We start from the raw sequence: 20289 nt of genomic DNA, 5'->3' as shown, positions 1-20289 counted from the left end.
AAAGCTATTTGATTCCTGACATTGTTATTTCTGGCTGAATAATTCGTAAGATGAAAACTGAGAACAGGACTTTAGAGGCTAAAATAGAGGGGAAAAATTACAATGAAACTCTGTTCTAGAACTGCTTTAGTACAGTGTTTGTGTCGCTTCTGTGATATGAAAGCTTGAGTAATTGAAATTTTACATTTTATTTTCATGTTCCACATAGGGTAATAGAGGGGGAAATCTTGCAGGAATTTGCCATAATTTAATCAATGGGATATAAATGAGAACAGGATTAAATCTCTGTCTAGAATTTCTAGAAATTTCTCTGCTACCATTTAGTCATACTAATTTCTTGCACTTTAGTGGAACTTGGCTATTCCAGGTCATCAAATCTAGCTTCTCCTATTTGAGGTGACAACCTCCAGTAACCACTTCCACAAACTGATGAAGCTAACACCTTATTGCATATGTGTTAGCTCATTGGGCTCATTAAATTTATCAGAAATGTGCTTTTTGTGAGTGGACGCCTTCTAACAACCACTGTAAACAATGGGGGCTTAGGCAATGTTATTTTATGTCATATCATGATGGCATAAGTGTTTCTTAATAAAGAACTTGGTTTAAAAAAATGCTTGTTTTCTGGATTTAAGTTTCAATAGGACAACAGGATTTATATTTAATGAAAATCCAAATTTGTCAAAATTAATGTTTAGAAGATTAATCACTGTAAACTGTGATACATTAATTCAAAAGATGGTATATCATTATTTCCCAAGTTTTGAAACTGCAAGTACAATGATTTAAGTTATTTACAAAATAACAACTAAATTCATGTTTGGGTTAATGACCTAATAGTTCTAAGAAATAATTTAAAGTTCTGCAAGGTAAAATTTTCCACAATCTTAAAAAATTTGATTATTAAATGATACTATAATTTTTCTTGCATTTCAGAATTTGTGATGCAACAGCAGACTGTGCACGAAAGAGTTGAATTCATGGCAGCTTTATTTATTTTATTGAGTTCTATTCTGTCCAATACTTATGTACTATGTTGAGCATGATTTTGTATATCTGCTTTGTATAATTTTCCAACAAAATATGTAAAAGCCCCAAGTCTTCTATTTTCTTGAGTTAAAAGAGAAATCCAAGAAATTCTGCTTCTTACATAAGAAAATGGCGATTTATTTGTTTTAAAAGAATGCCTCTTTTTCTTTTAGGTAAATATTTTGGTTCTGTCTTTTTATAAGGAATGTATAGAACTTTGGTGGCATAGTTTGAATCTCTTAAGTTTAAATTTCTTCTTAGTAGTTCTCTATGTTGCAATTGTTTATGAAAAGGTTTATAAAGGTTTTTAGCAGCATTTGTTTTTTTTGGCCAAACTCTCCAGTTATCTGAGCTAAATGTTATTACTGTTGACTGAAACAACAGCTTTGAAAACCTACATTCAGTTCAGTCTCAGTGTTCAATTTCCTCTAAGCAGACCAATTAGAGCTCTGTTGAAGGAAAAAAAAGGTGGTTTTTGTCCTTTAAATATTTTTTGAGGTATGCCATTTAGGACTTCGTGAAAGAAGGGCAAATTTAGGCAGCACACAGTCAGAAGATAACTTAGAATTATTCTTATCAGCTTGATATTTCACTCAATCTCCCACCCAGATCAAAATCCTGTGCTAGTAAGAGTCATACATCTGCTTGTCCATGAATAATTATACTGTTTAAATCACAGAAAAAAAATCAGAGTACCCTGTTGCCTTTGATTTTAACTGATCAGCTATGTTATATTTTTGTTTCTATACATATCTTGGGCCATCCCTCTTCATTAGCAAGGCTTAGATTTTATATTCTGTATACTTATAATGTGTATGTTGTAGATTTTACACTGAAAATAGAGTTAGTTTAATTTTTACACAGCATCTTAAAAGCTGCATGAAAGTGACTTTGTTCATTTAGGTAGCATACTGTTGTTACATTCTCTCTTAACCATGTTGTTAGTGTTCAATTTTTATATTTAATTCCATCTACTGAAATGATCTAATCTAACAAAATTGTTTAATGAAATGTTCATGTTCTGGACTGAAAGAATAACAAAACAACTACTAAGGAAAAGAACCCAGAACAGTAAAAATCAAGTGCTTCTTTTACATTTCCTGATTCTTTGTTCCTTTTTGAGTTTGTGATTCAATTTTCTTTTTTTTTTTTTTCAAGACAGGGAGAAATTGTATGAATTTTCTCATCATATGAATTTTCCCAAATTGTCATCATTTTCTTGTCCTGCTCAGATGTAACCAATCTAATATTTTCAGCATGATGTATTTTTAATTCAATTGTATTTGGCTCAAAAAAGCATATGAATAGCCCAAATGAGTTACACCAAAGGTTATCTTGTCTTTATGAACTTCAGAGGTATAAATCGATGTCTCATTTCAGGCAAGCAGTTAAGGAATCAATGCCCAAGGCAGTGTAAGGAGACACACCAGGATATTTCACTCAAGCAATCTCCTAGTTTCATGTAAATCAAATATGTTTTAATGTGACAATTTAAATTCCAGTAAAGTTACATTTGCTTTACCTGTGTATAAATAAGAGCTTCAAGAAAACGGATTATTGCAATTTTTCTATTGTAAGAGGTTTTGAGCCATAATCACCTAAATTTCTGTCATGAATGGTTCCTGGCTTTCTGTTATTTCATCTCTGAACTTCTTCTCAGTAATAGCTCTAATAATCTGAAAACATCTGTGGAGATATGATACTGAAGCTTCTCTTGGAAAACAGTAACAATTTTTCTATAAATTTGATAAAATAGAACATTTCTTTTCAAAAAAATAAAAAGCAGTGTGAATTAAGAATGCTTAACTTTGTCGTACCTTAAATGATTAAGCTAACTAACCAATTTTCCTGTTTTATATGCAATATACCTTATTTTATACCTTCATGTTTCATTTGTTCCAAGGGCCGAGAAAGTTCTTACACAGGTAGTAGGTGGTATAACCATCTCAAAAGAAGAAAGATCATGCTTCTGTTATTACATACTGCACTTAGAGTTCTTGTATTATACTTTACTATATTAAAATGCATTCTAGTCTCAAGATCCATTGCTTTAAATGTTTGCAACCATGAAATTATCTGGAGATTCTAGCTGGATGAAGGTGCAGGACCCCATCAGGTGAGATGGTAATAATCATAATAGATGATGTCTTGAAGAATAGTGTTTCTGATAATCCATGTTGTATTACTCAACATGTCAGTTAGATTTTAAGAAATTCTAAGTGTTAAATCTGAAAACATTAAGTTCTGTTTAAGTAAAATCTGGTGTTCAGTGCTGGAGGTAATTTAAGGTTAGTAAAAGAGACATTGCTTCTGTATGTAGTGATTTTTAAGTATTTGTTAGCTGTTTACCCTCAAATAGAATATTGATTTGGTCTTATGTCCCATAACTATATTTTAGACAAAGGCATTATGCTGTATGTTTACACTGTTTTATGTGGTACTGCATGCACTAGGAAGTTTTGTTAACTGACAAGTTAACTGAGAACATCTATGCAGCAGGTGAAATCCAAGCACTTCATGTTAACTAAAAGCAGCCTCTTTCATTCAATATTGGGAATAATAAAAACCAACAGCAGCAAAGAACAGGCACAGTGTATTTATTTATTGCTAGGACTACATGTCCTTGCAGTGTTAAAAATTATATAGAAAGTAAAGTAAAAGACTGCTAAATCCATATAAATTACATTAAGTAAATGCAAAATAGCCATTTATGCTTCTAAATAGGTGCATTCAATTAACATGCAGCCTGGAGTTTAATAAGTAAAAAATTGTGAAACCATCCAATTTACAAGAAAATTTTGGAGAGATATATATCACATCAAGAATATTTCTGTCAGATTTTTAATGTCTTTAAATAAATTTCGACTAATTATGTGATTTGCACAATATTTGCTGTTTCTATACTTTTCAGCAGACATTGGTTTTGTGAATTATATGTCAATATGGAATTTTATCATTGTAAGTCAAACTAATTTTATTTCAAATTTCAGCACTTCAAATAAAATCTGTAGCCACCTGAAATTAATACAGCCCACAGCAACATTTCTGTGTTCAGCAATCCCGATAGATTAAGGTACTTTGCAAAATTACATTGCCCACAATAAATGAACAAGCATAATGTCAAAACAGAAAATCATTGTATTTGCATATATCTGAATAACACACAGAGACAGTATCTATAGGAGCAATATATGATGATATACTTTACTGTAATAAACACGATTTTCTGTGTGAAGATCAGATTATTTTAGACATTTCATTTTTTTGAGAGAGTGAAACAAAAATCTAAGAACTACCCCAATTTTTTTTTTCTCCAGTAATACTTTTTGATAAAGAATGGATTTGGAGTAAGTGGAAATTTATTTTTTTACATCCTAAATATTTAATCAAAGAAGATTCTGGAGTACTGGTTTCTTCTCATATTTCTTTTGACTAAAACAAAACAAAACAAAACAAAACAAAACAAAAAAATTTACTATAGAAAAAAAGTGAAGCAACCAAATTAATTCAATATTTATTCACCTCCTAACCAAAAATTATGTGAGTGGTAATTCACCCCCTCAATTCATTTCCACACATAAAACATTGCATTGTTTATTTATTTATTCATTCATTTATTTATGTATTTCCTTATTTATTTTTCCTGAGATAGATTAGATGTTTCTTCAATTATTTTTCTGGAATCTTCATAAACATAAAGGTCAACTATTCCAAAAAGTATCACCAACTAAAAATGCACAAAAGCCAACACAGAAGTTTGAATGTCTTGTACATTCCTAGTCAAATATGAATTACTCCGTTTGTAATATGGATTATATCACTTTGCTCCCTCTTTTTTTTTGCAGAAAGTAATCTATGCCACTGCTTTCTTCTTATCTACCTAGAGAAGGAAATTTCAAAGGCAATATAAACTTTATTATTGTCCTACATACATTTGTATTTCAGATTAATTCCTTAGTTCTAGTAATTCTAAATTCAAATAATACTTTATATTGCATACCAGCAAGACCTTATATAGGTGCCCCTGGTCTGGCCACCATGCTGGAGTTTAATCTCTTTTCCCCTCTCTCTATGTTCTTGGCATCTGTGACTATTAAAATGTTTTCTATACAGTGGATTTGTTTCAACATAAGGAATGTGAGAAGAATTCAATGACCTTATACATCTTACAGTGTTCCCAAGAGGTAAGAGATGATATTTCCAATTTCTGCTTATAAATCCTACAGACATGGGATTTAAAGTTGTCTCTGCTTCCTCTCCTGTGAATGCTTTAAGCACAAAGCTGCACTGTATGTTGAGCTGAAACTCTGTAGAATAGTTCTGTCAAGAGAGATTAGACCTTTTCTGTGGTATAATATACCAAATCATAAAGGATGATGATAATTATGAATATTTAAGCTGATATTAAAAATTCAGTGTTCCACTCTATTTATTACATACTTCTGTATTTCTGTAAGGAGACGAAATGCCCATAATTATACTCTACATGATCCCATAGGACACAAATTGTGTATTCATCATTGCAGACAAGGGATACAGAGACATTTCTCCTTCCTTGTGAAAATACAGCTTGTGCCTGACAGACTTCACCAATTCCAATTTAAATTCAAAAATAAATTTGTAATTAACATATCTATCAGTAATGACAGTCTTTTTCTTCTCTTTGCAGTTTTCTTTTTGTTTCCTTTCCCTTTCCCTTTGCATTTTTCTTGTGAGTCAAATAATTAATTCTGCTAATCATTCTAATGATTATCTCACCTCTTCATTAGTTTTGGAAATTTGGGTGCCTACTGTGTCTTCCAGTATTTTTGTCAAATAGTATACATTCAAGTAGGAGGAGACTATTACCACTTTTGGAGAAGAAAAAAGGACCAGTGAACTGAAAAGAATTGAAGGAGCAGCATTACAGAGATAAGCACTCTGTGAGGGTTAACCTGTGCAAGTGAATATATTTATTTTCCAATTACTTTTAGAATTTATGAGATGTCTGATCTTAAGATTTATGGAAAAAATGAATCTAGAATTGCAACTTTAATTCAAAAAAAACCTAAACAAGCCCAAACCCCATAACATTAAGAAGCCAAAGCTAGTTCTGGAATTTGTCATGCTTAGCTCTGGCAATCCTTGTGTAGATAAGCATTTTTTTGAAACTATGTCATGGTGTATTTAGTCATTACATAATTGTCTCAGGTTAAATATAGCTGATTGTTCCTATGTGTGATGTCTACCCTAATTATAAACCATGAGGAGGACAACTCAAACAGAATCTTTTGAGATCGTCTGGAAAGTTCAGTACTCTTTCTAAGAGATAACCATCTTACCCACCCCTCTCATTTTTGCCTTGCACATAGATTTACCCTTTTATCTTGTACTTCTTGAAATAATTTTGAAGCATCTACTATAACCATGTCAGAAGATAATCACATATCACAAAGTTCAAAAATAAAGCATGTATTCAGCAGAGAAAAGACAGCATACAAAAGACATAATTCTGTACTTTTTCCCCAGGGGTTCAGAAAAATTACTCTCTCACCTACTCTCCTGCTGTCAATGAAAATGTAAGTTGGTAGATAGGTAAGTAGTTAGACAAGCAGACACAAGCAGAACAAATTCTTTCAACAAATCAGGAAAAGAAAGGAGAAAAAGGGAGAAGACATGAATACTCTCTCCATAGAACATTGCGATAACTGTTCAAAGACACAAGTCTAAACACTGAACACAGTTTGACAATAATGAATTAAAAATGAGTTACTGTAACTTTTCCTATTATAGGTACAGAATAAATTTTCATTCGGATAATTGCTTTTCTTCTGCTAGCAGTGTTTCTTGTTAATTTGTTTCTTTTCCTGGACTGTTTTTTCTCATCTATTTTTTTGGTTTATAGAAGCCGAGTCCATATTATTCTGTAACATATAACTCAGGTAGGAAGAGATCTAAATCCTGGCAGGGATATCTCCAGACAGGTTTCTTTGATGTTTAACAACTAACCTAAGGAAAGATGCTGGATATATTTCAGTTATACTGAAATATCAGAGTAAACACAGAAAATATGAGATTGGTGATCATACAGGACAAACCGTTTTTATACCCATATTTATACCAATACACATTACGGTATAAAATCAGTATCACAGAACAGATGATATTGGTACACACCTCTGGAGAACAATTAGTCCGAATCCCTGCTCAAAGCAGGGAGATGCCTGGAGCAGACTTCCCGGGATTATGTCCATTCACATTTTTGACATCTCTAACGTGGAAGATTTTACAGCTTCTCTGAGCAAACTGTGCCAGTGTTCAGTCACCCACAGGGTAAAATAAGGCTTCCTGATCTTGGAAGGGAACCACAAGAGTATGTTGCTGGCTCATGGTCAACTTGTTGCCCATTAGGACCCTCAGGTCATTTTTCTGCCAAGCTGCTTTCCAGCTGGGTAGCCCTCAGCCAAGTGTCAGCTTGTTCCTTCCCAGGTGCAGGACTTTTCACCTCACTGAGCTTCACAAGGTTCCTGTCAGCCCATTTCTCCAGGGTTTGGGGGTTAATATGTCCTCCGAGTGCATAAGCTACTCCCAGTTTTGTACCATCTGCAAAATCCTTGAAGGTGCACTCTATGCTATCATTCAGATCATTAATGAGAAGGTTAACAGTATTGCCCTCAGGTACTGATCACTAAGGTACTAGAGATTTTGTGCTGCTGATCACAGCTGCCTGAGACAGGCAGTTCAACCAGTTATTACCTCACATCACTGTCGTTCGTCCGGGCTGCACCTCATTACTTTGATACTGAAAATATATTATATAAAATACTGTAAAATGTGGCATAGGTTACTTATTCTATTGGTTGCTTTTACACCTCTCTCTTCCTATATCCACCATGTTTTCAAGGCTGTATAGATGAGGCAGCAATTTTTTCCATATTTTCATGGTATTCAAAGAAGAATGTAAATAAAAAAAAATAAGAAGTTATATATTTTCAAAGGAATCACAGAAAGAAGCCTCTTGCTTCACATTTATTTGTTCTGCTAGAGTAAGTATATTTGTTCAGCAAAAATTTTGAGGATAAAATATGGCTTCAGATCCTGTTACACAGAAGTTTAAAAATATATAAACACCCTCACCCTCAAAAAAACCCCTCCAAACACAAAAACCCCCGCAGTATTTTCTAACATTCTTTCAATACACAACATTTTTGCTGGGACTCAGCTGAGTGTTTCATCCATTTTTTTATCTATGACAAAATACATAAGAAAACATAGAAATAAAAACCCCCGACGTCATCAGCCACAACAAAGCATCATACCTGCATCAAAATCTATTAACTCTGAAGCCTGAAAGTTATTCACTTGAGGAGAAAGAAACAGACAAAATCCACTAAATTAAGTGTTGTGTATGTGTGTATGGAAGACAAACAACATATAATTTTTATCAATTTAGTGCTTATGAAAGGTGCCCTTAAGATATCTGGAGAGCAGAATTTCCTTCCATCCACATAAGCAGCTGAAACAGGTTTCCTCATGATGTCTGCCCACAGATCTCAGCTCTGACACATCATGTCTACAGGTATGGCTCATTTAATGACCAAGTAAAAACTTAACAAAAAAAATTGTTTGTGTGGATCACTCTTCTGACGTAGAAGTCAATAACATATCATATATTCATCCTAAGTGCTTTTAGCTGATATTAACAACAGCTGAATTTGAACTAGTGACCCACAGGTGAAAGGCTTATGTTACTCATCTCTTCCCAAATCGTGCCTCAGCTACTGCTGAAGTTCCTTTGACCATGCAGGAAACATTTTTATGAGTTTGGAAAGCTGCTGGTTGTCTGAGTCAAAGACTGAATTCTGCAAGTTATGTGTATTAGCTAGTGCTCCTGCTCTTACAGCAAGAAATGTTAACATTAAGAAGCCTTTCTATCACATTGAATAAAAACCAACATTCATAAATTCATAGAATTATGGAATCATAAAGGCTAGAAAAGACCTTTAAGATCATCAAGTACAACTCAGCACTACAACCACGTTCACCACATACTTAAGTGCCATACCCAAATATTTTTTACCTCCTCCAGGAATGGTGTCTCTTCCCTGAACAATCTGTTCTGATGCTTTACAGTCCATTCCATTACTTTTTTCCTAATACAAAATTTAAACCTTCCCTGGTGCAACTTGAGGCCATTTCATCTCATTTTGCCACTTGTTTCTTGGGAAAAGGGCCTGACTCCCACCTTGCTACAACCTCCTTACAATGCACTGTAGAGAACAATAAGAGCCCCCCATACTTCTTTCCTGCAGGCTAAGCATGCCCAGCTCTCTCAACTGTTTCTCACAGGACTTATGCTCCAGCTTCTTCCACAGCTTTTTTTCCTTCTCTGGACACATCTCAGCCCCTCCAAAAATTATTTCCACTTAGAGGTCACTCCTCCAAGTCAATAGCCCAAGTTGAGTTGGAAACTTTCTTCTACAATGACCAAATAGTTTGGAGTTCTTTTTCCATTCTGAAATAAAAACTGCCTTCTTCTTCAAAGTATCTCTTCTTTAGGGAATATTCTACACTTCACATTTCCAGTTAGCTCAGCCATTTGCCACTCTGCCACTCTTTCACGCAAGCACTAACTCACTGTGTCCTTGGGAATATCAAGTTTGTATACTTGCTGTGATGGCACAGGCTGAATATTTGCTAAATGAGGAAATGCCTGGAGCTAAGCATAAATGAAAGTTCTGTATATGACTTAAAATCAGCATCTGAGCTATCATGGATTCTTCTGGAGCTTTAACAGTCATTAACAGTCATAGAGGTTTCATGTTTTTCTGACTTTTGAGTACTATCTTATAATTTATGGCAGCCAGAAAATAAAACATTTGAGGTTCGACATTCTATTAATAATTTTGCACATGAAACATCTGCCCATACAAACATCAGGAGTTGTAGCTTATGTGTTCACACTTACTGAAAGACTTGATTACAACCAAGACTTGATGGCCCTTTAAAAATTTGGGGTATCCCTAAAATAAGTGAGATTGCAGTTGGAGGATGGTATTCCTTCTGCTGATCATAGAGATAGCACATTAAGGCTCTCAAACACCTGCTGTTTGTGTCACAGTTTCCAAAATAGCTGAGAAATTGAGCAAAATTCTTATTTTATGGTTTCATTATGAGTAGTTCTTTACAAAATACAATTTGATATGATTTTAATTTTGCAGCATACAAAGTGAAGTTTCCTAGCAAGTTTCAATTCAATTGTTACATCAATCTTCAGTACGCAGAGTAATTTTCTTTCATATATATATATATATGTATGTATTTTAATTTTTTTTTTTTTTTTTTTTTTTTTTTTTTTGGTTTACAACTGAAAGATTCTGTTTTGTCAGCATTGTCAAGTACATTTTCCCCTGAACTTATCTTCCTATTTTTTTGTGATCAACTTACTGATTCACAAGGAATTCAGGAGGGTGTAACTCACTTTTTCATTCTTAACATGGATACAGTTATAAATTCAACTGTTTCTTTTTTCTGGGATCTTTTCCCATAGTATACTGCTAACCTATCATGCACTCAAAAGTCTTAATCACTTACTAATATTCATTATGTGATTTCAAAGCTTCACAAATTCTTCTGAGTCTCATACTCTTCCATGCTACAGGCAGCTAATAAGACATGAAAAGTGACATACCAAAACCAGTACCAAAATAACCATTTAGACCATGTTTTAGTCAGGTTATATAAGAAACCAAAAGTGTTTGACTCAGGAGACAGTGTCTGGAAAGTGGCCTAGCAGAAAAGGACCCTGAGTATGATACTCAACAGCAGCTGGAAAAGAACCAACTGGGCCCAGGTGTCCAAGAAGACCAACAGCACCTGGACTTTATCAAAAATGTGACAGCAGGAGCAGGGCAAAAGCTTTCCCTTGCCGAACACTTCTGAGGTCTCACCTTGAATCCTGTGTTCAGTTTTGGGCTCCTTGTTACAAGAAAGACATTGAGGGATCATGTCCAGAGAAGGGCAGGGGAAGAGTCTGAAGAACAAATTTGATGGGGAGCAACTGAGGGATCTGGGAGGGTTCAGCCTGGAGAAAGGAGGCCCAGCAGGGACCATGTTGCTTTCTACAACTGCCTAGAAGGAGATTGTAATCCAGGTAGGAGTTGGTACTTTCTCCTGGGGAGCAAACAACGAGGGGACAAAGTCTTAAGCTGCTCCAAGAGATGTTTAGGTTGGACATTAGGAAGGATTTCTTCACAGAAAGGGAGACTAGACATTGGAATGGGCTGCCCAGAGAGGTGATGAAGTCACCATGCCTGGAGAAGTTTAAGGAAAGACTGGATGTGGCATTTAGAGCCATGGTCTGGTTGATATGGCAGTGTTCAGTCATAGGTTGAACTGCAGGAAGTAAGAAGAAAAAAACACAGAGAATGAGAGAACGGCAGAACAAGAATATTGTTTTGCTCCTTCCCAGGTAAAACAGTCTGGATGCTAATGACTACTTTGGCATGTGACAGATGTATATCCTCTGTTGGAGGACAGCCATTAAAAAGTGGGTTTAGGGTAAAAAACCTGATTTGGTTGTAGTCTGGCTTGTTTATTTCATTCAATTTGATAGCTAGAGAAAAATAAAAACAAAAGTTATTCTCTGTGGGGAACCTGAAATGCAGCTGAAGTTGGTACCATAGAAAAGAAACTTACAATATCATTCATTCAACTGCACGGGGCACAAATTTTATTTATTTATCTAATAGATGAACACATATTTAAATTTAATCTCTGTAGATTTGTTGACCTTTCTTGAAGCCATTTTGGTAAGACAGGGGACTATTGTTTCATAAAATACAATTTTAAAAAGATCATATGAGCTGAGAGATTCAAATGTGAGTTTTTGGTGCACAACTTTGATACATATTTAAACAATATAACAGCAAATGCATTATCCTTCAGAATAAGGAAAGGCCCTACCCCACAAAAAACATCCAAGATTAACTCTAGATAATGCTTTGAATTATAAAAAGATGATGCTCTTAGCTAAGAAAAATTTCTCCATGGAAAAAAAATGCAAACCAGAAAACCACATCTTTATACAATAGGAAATAATTTTCAAAACTACATGTTCACCACAATGGAAAAGGAACAGAAAAGAGGCATTTAGGGACAATGAAGCAAGAAAAGGAAGATATTGGAGGTATTTCAGGGTTTTAATTTATAAGATATATCACTAAATTTATAAATGTAAATTCTTCTCTAGTCATAGATTTTTTTTTTTATCATATGTTGTACATAATTGAAGAAGTCCCCAAATTTTAGTAGCTAGAAAATATTGGAGTTAAAAATGTTAAAAATGTTTCATATTTGAACTCTGGCATAGGAAGTCAAATCTGATAGAATGATTGGTGAAATTTACTGCTAGTCTGGGGTTAAAAGTTATTTTTTAATTCACAGGAATGATTACCTCTCCACAAAAAGGAGCTAATAATCTTTAACCTAAAATTCCCTTCCTGCATTTCTCCTCTTCCATCACGGGGAAGATAGATGATAATAAGTCCTCTGCATTCTTGTGTGCTATATTGTGCTCAAATGCTTGATTAGTTTTGCTTTTGACCTAATGTTCACTAAAAATGAAGATAAAATTGAGTTCAAACCTGTGTTTCAGAGGTCGAAAACCAGAACTTTCTCTACTAACTACTCAATCCACTGTTTTTCTATCACTGGAGTAGCACTGCATGCACTACTTGGTTACAGAATTTTTAGGCAATCTCTTTAGAGAGCACAACCCTATGGAAAGGTTATGGGCTCTCAATCTGCAGAGTAACACTATATTTTGGAGGACCATTGCTAAAGCCAGCTTACACTAAAAAAATCTAATTGTAATAGTATCTAGCAAATATTAGGACATCAAGTGTTTGAATGAAGAAAAATACAAAATTGGCAGCATTTTCTAAAAAACCACAAGCAAAACTAAAAAGTTTTTCAGATGACTTTTTAATGGATGAATGCAAGTGTAATGTGACCAAACCTGTGAAGAGAGTACATTTCAAAAAATTTTCTTATTTGTTTTGCTCTACTGTAAGGATGCACAACCAACCTCATTAGATATGTTTCTTCCTATTTCCTTCAGTAAAGTACCTGGTCATATTTTCCACAGCTTATATTTAGGTAACGTAATTTTCCAAGAAAGAAGTTTACCACATAAAATCTTAACTTTAAAAAACCAAAGATGAGTAGAAAATCTTAGTGTTTGTAATATGAGACTGGAAATAATTAGGAAGAATGAAGTGCAGAGGTGTTATAAAATGTTTGTAGCATTTAGGCTTGAATTTTTGAGGTGCTTCTAATTTGAACAAAATTCTTCTGCAATACTGAAGTATTTTACTTCAGCTCACTTTTAGACAAATAAATTTACACATTTAAAAGAGAATACTCAGAAAAGGAGACATACTTTGTCTTCTAGAAAGTTAAAACCTTTTTTTCTGCATAGGGAGTACTATGATTTCCTGGATGAATTTTCCTTATAAAGTCCTTTTAAATAATTTTAGAAAAATTCAATTTTTCTTATGATAGTGTAAAACTGAATTACTAAAAAGTACAGTATAAGTTTATCTGCTACGAGTCATTGAAATCTTTAATTCTGAAATTGCTGTATATTTACTTTTACACTGAAATTCACTTTTGATTCCCTGGAAATATGTCCTTTTTATTCATTTAAGGATAATATCTTTACTAATAATGGGAATTTTGTATTCTAAAATATTTTATATTTCCTAAGGGTCTTGATTTTACCTGACAGATTAAAAAAACCAAAAAAACCCCAAAAACGTGAAAAACCAAAACAAGACAAGCGATCAACTAAATAAATTAAAAACGCCCCAACCAAACAAAAACTCGTATTTGGTGTAAATTAAGATCTCCCTGTGTAAAGAAAACTTGGCTGAACAATTATTTGCTTTCTAGAACTAGGTCAAGAATGGATAATTCTACCAAAAGCTTAGATATAATTTTTATATCCATGTAAATATGAAATACATATATACGTAGTTTTCAATCAAGGTTCACAAAGGAAATTTCAAATACATGCTTCAGCAGGTTTTGTTTTTCATCTATTTAGGTAGACTCAAACTTAACAAAGTAGATTTAATCTTACTGGACTCTGAAATTAAAAAAAAATAATTAATTTTTTTGCATTATGATATCACAAAGTTTAATTCATTAAAACTTATAAGAGAGACCACTTCTAAAAACCCAAAGAATAAGAAAACTTTCATGCAAATGCCTTTCAGTGGAGAAAATTCAGATGAATATTTTGCATTATTTAAAATAGTGATATTTTTCTACATTGTTTTATAAAATAATCTTCTAGAATTTGATGCCTTACAGATGAAAACTCTTACTGAATTCAGTTTCATGAGACAGCATGCATTTAGCTACTTTCCACTTTTTAACTAAAAGCAATCACACACTGCTGGAATGTTCCCACCAATTGTTCCCTGATCACAGTTTAAAATTATTTTTCTTGGCTAAACATAAATCAAAATCTATTCAAGATTAATAAATTACAAAGCTATAGCTGAGAGGCTTGTAATAACAATGCATCTTAACAGGAAATAAACACCAGTTTTTGCCAAGAATATTTGCATGCAAAGTTGGCAACATCATATATAGCTCCATTATATTTTAAATTGTTCAATTGACATAAGCAAAAAGTATTTCCAAGACAAAGAACTTCTCTGAAGGAGACACTGCTGAGAAAGAAATCTAGGAAGAGAGATGACACAGAGTGTGATTGGCATTTCACTATAACTCAGTGATTACAGCACAAGAAGATGGATCAGACCATAAGTGGAATTTGCTTCCTGCAGGCCTATTGAGGAAATGAAAGAAAAATACATGCATCTTTATCCCTCCCTGCCATTCAGGGTGTAAATTATGATGTGGAGGAGAGGAGGGGAAGAAATACTTCTCTATGACCTGTGAATTTTGTGGTCTTCTTCATACTGTGCACTACATCACAGGATAATCTTGCATGATAGAAGCTCAGTTTTTTCTTCACTTGTCTGTGATATTTGCTTTAATGGCTTCTAGGACAGGATGGCTCTAACTAAGAGTGGAAATCAGAAGGAATTTTATTTTTCTATAGTACTCATCAGTCCTTGGCCAAAATTTCATCCTTGGTTTCACAGAGTCTTAAGCAGGTAATTTTGAACCTTCCTTGTATGTTTTGTCTGTCATTTTGGAAAGAGCCTACAAGTTTAAATTATGGCAGCCCTGGAATCTGGCTGTGCAGTACCTCTACAAGAAATGATATGTCAACTCACCAATACTACTGCCAAATGAACATTAAACGTGCTAGTTTTAATCTCTCATTTCCCTCCTCCATAGAATTTCATCCACAGTCCAGCTATGTATACATATACATAGCCCTTTCTCAAGCCTCTAATGTTGATAAGCTGTAAGGATGAGCTGTGAGAAATTTTGAAGACCTGTGCAAGGTAATGACAGCAAAACTGCAGGCATAGGTGAGATTGCTGAAACAGGGGTAATTGTAAAGTCAAGGACTCAGGCAGAAGACCATTGACCTGATGATTTAGAAAAACCCAGGACTAAAAACATGAGATGTGAACAGATCAACCAGCAACATCAAACATGTTCAGGAGCAGGGGGTTCTGTCCCATTCCCCTTGCCAGCAGATGCTCAGTGGCAGTGCTGGGCATGCTGACACTTAGCCTAGTAGCTTGTTCCTCCTTACCATCTCTTGCACACAAGTTGTTTATATTTCTGAGTTTTTAGACTCTACCTTCTCGTGGCAAAAGCTGTATTAGCAAAGTAACCTGGAGAGGGATGGATGTGTGGATGATATCTCTGCTGTTTGCTCAGTTTTAAGAACTGAGGTCTGGTCTATAAATTGATCCTTCTGCCCATGCTTTATACATACATGTGCTTTAAATACTTCTGGAATCAAGCTCTGGACTGGCCTTCAAGTCCCAAAATACTTCAACATTTTTTATCCTCAATGACAGTAGCCTTAAAAATACAGTTAACATTTTCACTGGCTAGTAAAAATGATATCAATGTGTAAAAGGGATAGATGCTGTGTCTTACATTTTTCCAGAGTTTTGCAGTCCAGATTCCAAATGTCTTCAGTTAGGTACAATCAGTGTGGCAATAATTCAGCAACAAGCTGACAAAAACTGAATTATTTTACGATTTTTTCATGCTTCTATGAATCTGGTAAAAAGGTTAATGAAGATTGTAAAACAGCAGTTAGAGTTTCTGGTAATTATAATGGATAATTTTCATATATTTTTCTTGAAAATATTTGTGTGGGACCATATTAATATAAAAAAATAGCATATATACTGTGGGGTTTTTTAATATTTAATTGGTAATATTTAAATATTTAAATTCATCATATAATATATTAGATGCAACCAGATATGAGATTCTAGTGGAGGTCTTTTTCCAAATAGTCACAGTAGGCTAATACTATGTTGAAACACTTTACTCAAATGAATTTGGATGTCTACAGTTACTAAATCTAAGTATAATAAATTAATTTTATAAATTCAGTAGCAGGGACATATAGCTTAAAATAGAACACACGTCCTACTTACTTTTCATCCTTCTACTGGTTTTGGAAGATATAGAATTAATTTTATTTGCAGTGGCTAGTATAGGGCTGTGTTTTGGATTTGTGCTGGAAAGAGTGTTGGTAACACAGGAATGTTTACTTAGCAGGGCTTGAATAGAATCAAGTCATTTTCTGCTTCTTACCCCAACTGTGAGCAGGCTGGGAAGGGACACAGACCCCAGATGACCACAGGGATAGTCCAGACCATACAGCTTCATGCTCTGCAAATAAAATTGTGGTGAGAAGAAGGAAGTGGGGAATGTTTGGAGTGGTGGGGTTTGTCCTCCCAAATCACTATTATGTGTGGTGGGGCCCTGATCTGCTGGGGATGGCTGAACACCTGCCCAACACGCTTTCCATGGAAAGTAGTGAATTCATTCCTTGTTTTGCTTTGCTTGTGTGGCTTTTATTTGACCTATTAAATTGCTTTTTTCTCAATCCATGAGTTTTCTCATTTTTACCCTTCTGATTCTCTCACCATCCCACTGGATGGGGGAAATGAATGGGTGGCTGTGTGGGCTTAGTTTCAGGCTAGGATTAAATCATGACAAATCTGTTTTTCAAGAAATAGAAATATATTTCTAAACAAACAGACAAAATTATAAAAATAAACCATGAAATAATTTTTTTCTGAAGAATACATTTAATTATATACTTCACTTGACAGTGAGCACAACTCTGTTGTGGCATTAAATGTCTACCTAGTTTTAGAGTGTAGTTAGAGGCCATGTGTCCTTTTTTAACCAAAGAACAAAAGATTCCTTCAGAGCAGGAATCTAAATTCAGGGTTTCTGATTTTTTCACTGGAGCACCTTATGCCTCATCACCGAATGCTGGTTTAGCTTAGGGAATGTAAGCCAATTACATTGCATATATCACTCAAAAACTTTACTTTATACGCATTGAATATCTCCCACTGCTTTAATTATGCTTAGATAAGGCATAATTGTCATTACTAGGCAGGTAGCTTCATGCAATCAAGCAGGGAATCCAGGGATAAATAAATATATCTCGGCAGATGTAAGGACTAATTTGTAAATAGTAACAAAAAAAATCTAAAATGTAATAGTAGATTTTCTGGGAAAACAGAGTCTTCCTACAGCGACTTCCTTAGAAATATTGTTCATATTTCTAATGTCTATTTGTCATTCAGAAATCTTCATTGTCATTCCACAGAAATATTTTGGCTTCGTGGTGAGAAAAGTTTGTCACTCTTGCTGTAGGGTATTCAAGTCTGAGGATATTCAGCCTAGCAATTCTGATGGAGACTGTAAAGGAAAAGTGACTATTTTGTTATCACTTTTGCATTCATCTGTAATTGTACTTCCTGTGCTATATCTTGCAGAACAGATTAAAAAAATTAAACAACTCCAATACATAATAAAAAGCAGATAAAAAAATGCAAGATGATGTTGTAGTCCTGAAATCCACAGGAGCTTTCCAAAGTACCTAAAATGCCCCCCAATCTCAGAATACACCTTTATACAAATTCAGAAAAGGTGCTACTGTTAAGATCCAATTATAAGAGATGCCTCTGCTTGAACTAAGGTGCAAGACAGACCAGCTTCCAAAGTCAGTAGTACATTTTTTTTTAACAGTAAAAATAGGGGAGAGAGACAGAAAGAAATGGGAGGGTGGGGGTGAGAGAGAAAGAAAGAGAGAGAGACAGATAATAGAGACAGCATCACCGTGTGTGTTCTGTGGCACCCCTGTGATCCCTCTTCACCCTGGTCTTCCCAGTGTTGGAGAGGTCCTCCAAACATCCTTCTGGGGTGTCATCTTTATACAGTCCACATTCCATGCAGTCCACAGGCACATAGATGTCATTACTATAACTTGTCATGGCTTATGTGTCAGCAGATTTTTCTTCCTCACAGTTTGCCAGGGTGAGCATCTTTGGTCTGGATGCTAACTGAACTTAGGCCCTCCAGCTGTGCCATGTCTGCTTATCTCAAGTTCCATTGTGGCTTATAGCAAATTCCTTCTGTGGCCTTGACAGTGTTCTGAGACAGACAACTTGCAACAGCATTCTTTAGGTCCTTACAGTTACAGGCAAGGCACATAAAGGACCACACTGAAGAGTTTCAAAGAAAAAAACCCAGCCACGTAACTCATTGTGTAAAGAAAAGAAATCACCTGAAGCTCTTCTGTTGTTAGTGTGCTGCTGCAATATTGTCAGGCACAAGGCACTGTATTACAACCAGACTCTAAACTACAGAGGATTGTAACTCTCAAGAGCTCAGTTCTGTGGGGTCTTGGTGTGGGAAATAGCTAGGATGCAAACTCCTGTGTAACACTTTGGTGTCAGAAGCAGGGAGTATTCAGTAGATGCTTCAGCTCTCAGAGCACCTTTAGCTCTCCATTCTTTGTACCAGAAACTCAGGATTTTTCAAAGATGACTGTGACTTTGCCTACTGTGTGAGAAATAAGCTTTTTTATTTAGAGTTGCTTTCACAATGTACTACCTGTTTCTTTAGTTGTTGGTAATCCACATCAATAAATGATAGAAACTTCAATGATTCAGTGATGAAAATTGTAGATAATACTGGACACTTTTTGCAGATGCACTAACAGTCTTATCTTTAATTTTTACACATCCTGATTGTAAGCAGGACTCTGATTTTTAACAAAAAATTTTGCTTCTTCCATTTATTCTATCAATTCTGAGAGGAAGTGAGCTGTGACAGGTGGGAGTAAGGTATAATATTGAATAACAGAAGCAAGAAGAAATATTAGCTAATAATATATCATTTGACAGTGTGAACTGAAACAACTGAATTTACCAAAACAAAGATTTGGGAAACCAACCATTACAGGCAACATACTTGCCAAAAAGAAGTAGAAGAATTGGCTTTTACCCCAGTCATAGTTATTGAATCATATTTTTAGAATGGCTTTCTTGGTTTATACATAACAATTTGTGCTAAAGTTGTCTTTTTCAGGCAGTGTTTTATCATCATGTGAGAAAGAATTCAATGGATTTTGAAAAGACAAAAAATTAAGAAGAAAATTGCATCACAAATAGTCTGGAAATCATGGTTCATCTTGGTTTCCCTTTTTTAGTAATGTTATATTTGAACATTCTGCAACTCCAACATGCAAAGTCTCCATAAAGACCTTAATTAGAAATATATAAGCCAGATGAATAGTCCTGGAAGAGATTAAATAGCAGTAAAACAAGGATAGATCCACTAAATCTCCAAAGGTTGCAAACACATTACTTCATTTTTTTAATCTATAGTTTGGATTGCATCATTACAGCATCCTATGATATCTGAAAATTAATGATGTGCTATGACACTGAAATCAAGATGAAGTACATCTGAAGAATCATTTAATCAGCAAAGTACTTAGCCTTCCTTTCTTTGTACTGAAAAAAAAAAAAAAAAAGATTTATAAGTTATTGGAAATTTTAAAGACTTCTTGCTCTGATACGGCATCAGAAGGAAAAAAATGGAGAAATACTTGAAAGAAGATAGAAGATAGACCAATAATGTTGCAAGTCTGATAACGTGAGCTATCAGAGGTGTGAATATATGCAGAGATAGTACACACAGGTAATAAAGATGAAACATATAAACACTAGGCGCAAGAATTGGCAGATTTTTTAAACAATCCATTTTACATGTTCTACTGGGTGATGGCAATTATTG

The sequence above is a fragment of the Zosterops lateralis genome (genome assembly GCF_965231275.1).
Source record: "Zosterops lateralis genome assembly, chromosome: Z".
NCBI lineage: Eukaryota > Metazoa > Chordata > Aves > Passeriformes > Zosteropidae > Zosterops > Zosterops lateralis.
Note: the sequence above shows the minus strand (reverse complement) of the source record.